The sequence below is a fragment of the Mycteria americana genome, chromosome 2 (assembly GCF_035582795.1).
Source record: "Mycteria americana isolate JAX WOST 10 ecotype Jacksonville Zoo and Gardens chromosome 2, USCA_MyAme_1.0, whole genome shotgun sequence".
Lineage (NCBI taxonomy): Eukaryota > Metazoa > Chordata > Aves > Ciconiiformes > Ciconiidae > Mycteria > Mycteria americana.
Window position 1 is genome coordinate 84,752,422 of NC_134366.1, and position 6,000 is coordinate 84,758,421.

Genomic DNA, 6,000 nt, shown 5'->3' on the forward strand with positions numbered 1-6,000 from the left:
CTTGCAGTGACTTCATTTTCAGGAGTGTGGTTGCTTTGCAAATGTCTCTCATCGTATCTGATATCACCAGAGTACCCCAGTGGAATTGTTAGCTCATAGATTAACGTTACTTTCATTCTTCCTATACATCACTTCACTTTTCAGCTGTCAGAAGACTGTAAGCTTATTCGTAAGCATTTGTATAAAAATAGATTGAATTTATCAGATATGCTGTTTGGGGGGAGGAACCCAGAACTGTTCTCTTTCCTTCTTTGACCCATAAATTGCTTGAAAACAAACTTTAAAAACGATTTCTGCATTCCATTACTACAGTTAATGAATTTTAGGTCTTCCTCAATAAAATGTAGATGATAACCATTTTTTTTTATGAGTGGGCTATTTTCCCTTTTTTCACTGTATTAGCATGAGCTAGGAAGATTGCCTGAAGAAATTTTGTTTTCCTTGTCTTGAGGGCAGAAAGCAGAATAAAAGGTAAAGAAATTCCTGTTTCCTTTGTCTATGTCAAAACTGCAGTGTCTTTCTGTATACGCACTGTCTAAAAACAGTAGCTGTAAATGTTTCTGATAATTTAAGGAGATGTATAGAATGTGTAATGTGAGCACAATCCTTTATAACACACACTAAGGAGAGAAAGTTGTTTCTTTACTTGCCTTAAATTTGGGAAAAATTATTACTGAACTCATGTTAATCACTGGAACAGCTGTATTTATAACTAGGCAACTTCGGCTACTTTTTTGGAAGTGTGAAGGTGTCACTGGCTTATTCATGAAGTAAGGTCCTTTTTTGATTGCTCCAGAGCCTGATCTGTTCTGGTCTAGAGGTTCTCATTGCAGATCCATTGACTTGATTTGGGTACCAGTAGATGAAAGAAGAACAAGACTGAGATCTTTGTGGATCCAGCAGATCCTGTGAAAGCACATCTTTCTTTTTTTTTTTTTTTTTTTAATGTGCATACGTACAGAGCATTGAATAGAATTGTAGCTCACTTGATTAGGAACTTTAATTGAATTTACATAAAGTTCATCATTGTTATTTGCAGAGCCTAAGTTTCTTTTATAAGGTTTCAGTTTCTGTAAGCTTATTTAACAGCGGTACTAAGAGAACCTTGGTCTCTAAGACTGTTGTAAACATTGTTGCTAATAAAATTTTCCAGAAAAGACTTCAGGCATAGTTGTTACTTGCTAAAACAATTTGGAAAGATCAAAAGGCTAATCCTGATCATCTGTCTCCCTACTTCAAAGACTCTGATTATACAGGCTGCATGTTTAAATGAAGTAAGCGCTTCACCCGTAAAAAGTTTCTGTTTGGTGGAACTTTGTAAAGCCCTATAAGAGCTCAGGGAGTTGATCGTGTACATTGTACCATTGTGCATTGTCTTTGGTGGGGTTGGTATTGCGATAGAAACTTGTGATCCATACATCCCACCCTGCTCCCCTCTCCCCATACAGGTTATATATTTGTCATTGAGCATTTGAAATAGTTTTGCCTAAATGGGGAATAATAACCAGAAAGTGGTTCCTGTTTTGTTCCTTGAAGTGTAGTGAAAACTTGCAGTTGAAGAGTGCCCTGCTGTCTTCTGTTCCCTGCGTGTCCAAATGTTTAGCTCTTGGAACGACTGTCCTCTTACTGTGCATATGCTCAGAGAGATGCGGCATGTCCCATCATTGGTCGCTGGTGATGACTGTTCAGTAAGCCATGGTGTCCGGGGACAGGCATTCTGCAGTCTGCTGTCTGTTCTTTCATTCATACTGAAGCAAATACAGTGAATAGCCTGGAAAGCAGCTGCGAAATAAACTGGCGGCTGCATAATGAACTTGCGTTTACTTATTACACTAACAAAAAAAAAATTGCCGTAACAATATGGTAGGTGGAGCAGGGAATTGGATATCTCATCTGTCATGGACGCATCCCTACCATTTACTCTTTTTGCAGAGCTGCTCATTAGACCATCTACCACTGAAAAATAGGTTAACTCCTTGTATTTTGAAGACATAATTTATCTTTGTATGAAGATGCTGATTAAAATGGATTCAAATCTGGAGGTGTACTGGTCACTTCAAATTATAGGCAGGGTGGAGATTTTTATTTTAGTGAGAATGGCCTTTTCAAAATATTTCATGACCTTTTCTTCCCTCATATTCTGATGTATTTTGTGTTCCCAGCTTGAGTTACAGGTGGTATGTTTCTTAGCAAATTGTTCATGTTTATGGACTTAGTATATCTACCTAGCAATGAAATGCTAGGTAAGACCATCCATCGCATGTCCTTAGCGTTTCTCTGGATTCCTCTATTAAAGCAATTCTTTGTAGAAGGAAATAAGGGTCAATGACTTTGCACTGGTCTTGTTTTGTTTTCCTTATTCTCTTTGCGGTAGCCTACCTTATTGCTGTTGCAGTGAGTGGCTCAGCTGGAGCAACTCTCTGAAGTTTGCAGAAGTGAAGACCATCTTAGGCGCTTTTGTCTGTGCTTTCTGCTCATAGGGACATTCTCGACCGGCAAGGTAATAAGCTGAGGGAAAGGAACATTGCTGACTGGAGTGCATTGGCTGGTGTCAGCATGCGGGAAGATCTGCCAGGGAGTCACGAAAGCGGTGCAGTCAGAGAGGCTGACCCCGCAGCTGCAGCCGAGTGCATTGGCCAGAACAGGCAGACTGAGTCTGTGAAGAAAAATTAAAGGAAATAATTTTGTTTTTAAAAAGTCAGAAGACAAGGGCTGCTCAAGGACAAGACAGAAGGGAGCGACCATCTTCTCCAACTCTTGGATTTTTTGTTTCTGTGCCTGCTTTTTCAGAGGTACCCTCAAATTTCACAGATTCTTTCTGGGGTCCTAAGATAAAATAGGTTATGTGCTCTAGCCACTCAGATTTCCCTATCCATCAGGGAGCAGGTTTACCTCAGAGGTCCTTTTCTTCACATGCTTGCTACGGATAACAAAGGGAGCACCAAATTACACTCAAAACTTTGCTAACTAGGTATATTTCCCTTTGTCTAAATCCTCACTGCCTTCCTCAAAAGGATTCCAAAATCTTTCATGAATAAGGATATAAATCATCTGTCTGTGACTTACAATACAATCATACCTGAATGCCTCAAGCATGTGATTCTGTTGCTCTTCACGGCACCTGTGTGGAGGGAATAAGGAGGGACTACGTATTCTGCTGCTGAGCCGTGAAAACAAGGGCGAAATTGTCAGCTGAGTCCAGGACTCAGGAGGTCTGTGGTAGGGCAATGATGCCACATCCAGTGGGTGCCTCAGTCTGTGGATTAAGCATCTTTTCTTTGAAAGCCTGCTGCATTTCTCTTCCCGTGCTGGAGAGTGTCTTTGAGAGAGAAAAAGAGAACTTGGCCATGCAGGCTGGGTGCTGTCACCCTCATCCCTTTTTCCTGCAGAGTCTTGGGAAGCAATGATTGAGAAGATCTCTAAAATGGGGGACTCTACTACAAGAAGCCAGAGCCCAAACAGTGTGTTGCTTGTACACATTTTTAGAAAAAGTAAATAAATAAATAAAACCTTCCATTTACAGCAGACAGTTCAAAAGTAATCCATTAGCAAAGGACAGACTCTTGAGCTGACAAATCGTGAACTTTTACTGGTAGCAGAAGCAGCTCGTACATCGGTGGTCCAGAAGTGATGCAGCAGTGACGGGTGAGTGTTTGTCACTGGAGGTAGCTTGTTACTTTATTTAAAGATGAGGATGGTGGTTGTGGGAACCCATGGGACCCCACTGATGCAAGCTGAGCCAACATTTCTAAAAAAAAAATAATAAAAAAATATTACTTCCCTGCAGATTTCCTCCTGTCATTGCTTCAGCCATTTACTGTGTCAGAACAGTTCTGACATGGTGACCAGTTTTTGCTGCCAACTAGAATTACAATTCAAATACTGCAGCTCTGTTTCCAGAGGAATACTTGAACTGGCAAACAAAACGCAGCCATCTCCCAATCCAGCAGCACTTGAAAATGCTAATGTTTTTCAATATCCAATTATAAACTCCTTTTAAAAAAAAAAAAAAAAAGAAAAATCCATTAAAACTCTCTAAGATAAGAATTTTTAATGACCTCATTGGACAAGTAATCCAAAATTGCTGCTCTTACCTTCTGTTCTTGTGATGATAAACATTGTCAAATACATGAGAATCTTTTAGTTTTGTCATCATTAAGAAAAAATAAATATCATGCCATCCAAAGGAAAAAAAAAACAACAAAAAAACCTGTTTTAATCTTTGATGTTTAAAATTTGTCATTCAGTACTGTTGTCTCCTTCCTTCTTCCAAAAACCAAGCCAAATATTTCAAATATGTTTTCCACCTGTCGGAATGTGTCAGATTTTACAACCAATACCCTGGCTCAGTAGGTGTCTGTACACTAACAATCAAAAGCAGTCTATGTGTTATTGCTTACTGGTTTTTGAATCGGGGCCTGACCAGACATCCAAACTGGTGGGACACTGCCAACCTTATAAGCCCTCAAAACTTTCAGAGAACTCAATGGCTTTACCCAGCAACAGGTTTTCAAGACTTCACATTCCTTTTGCTCCCATTGCTATCAATTTTTTTTCATTTTTCAATGTTGTCATTGTTTGTTTGGTTGGTTTTTAATGTGGTCCATAGTACTACTGTCTCCTATTTCAAAACTCCCTGATCCTTACTTTTGGTTAGCAGATACAGCATTAATTCCTTGCCCACTGTGAGAAAAGAAAAGAAATCACCTTGAACTTTTTGCCTTTGCAAGTCATACCTCAACATTTATATCGGAAATCGAGTGCCAACAGCAAGAACAAAAGCCTCACTGTGCACCCATGCAAATACAATACTGAAGCTTTCAGTATAATTTTGGGGGGATTCTGTTGGACATTTTAAGAGATATTGTGAAGTCTTCAGGCACGTAGTGATGGACTTTTTGCAGCTTATGTTGCGAATTTATGCAATTGGATTAAGTTTGGCATCTATTTCAGCTGGCAGCTTATAAATGAACATTTATACATGTGAGTAAGAAGAGAGAGGTAAGAAAAGGCAGAACTGTTACCTGAAACACTAGAAAAAGGCCTATTTCAACACTGACTGGTGAGAAGCAGATCGATTTGGATAGGAAAAATGTTAACCACTTTCAAATACATACTGAAAAATATGGGGTTTCAGTGTAACATAAATACAATTCTGTGCCATGTGCTTGAGATAATGATGGCTTTAAAAAAATGCATTAAGAGCTGAGTTTTATGCGAAGCCAGAGTATGAATCTTAAAGATAAGATATAGCAAATCAATACTTTTTATTAGAAGTAGAAGTGAGGTGATAAAACATTAATATCTTAAGATACAGAGGTGGGAAATAATCTAGCAGAGCTGTAATAGATATCTGGAGTTTAATTAGGAACATATTTGAATAAATGTATTTGGGGTAAATGCAGATATATATATGTATATATATATTTATGAAACATCTGAAGTTTTCACTCATTGCAACATGGTACATTTTACCAAGGAAAAAAGTCTCCTCTGTATTCATTGTTTGTTTAACAGGTATTTAAGTATTGTTTGTATTGTAGTAGTATCCAGAGATCTTCACTAGCACTGGGGCTTTTCATGCCAGCCACTACATGAACACAAAATGACAAGCAGTCCCTCACCCAGAAAGAAATAGAAAGAAAGCAACACCTTACTCTAAGTCACCAAACAGGTCAAGGGTAGAAATGAGAACAAAACCTGCGTCTGTCAAGTCCCAGCTGAGTTTCATCCTCTCTTCATACCGCATAGCTGCTTATTTACAGCATTTAGCTTTAGATATAGTAGTTGTTTTATTTCTGCATTAATGTGGGCATTATAAGTTTCACGCACAGCAGACTAGAAGGCGGTTTTACATAATCTCTTTCATACTGAAAGCTTATAAAAGTAATTTTAAAAAGTAAAAGAAAATTCACGTGGCTGGTGCCGCATGGTAGGAGACTCCCTCCGCAGCCAGCATGTTCACGTTTGCCTGCCTTTGCTGCCGAGCTCCTGCTGTGG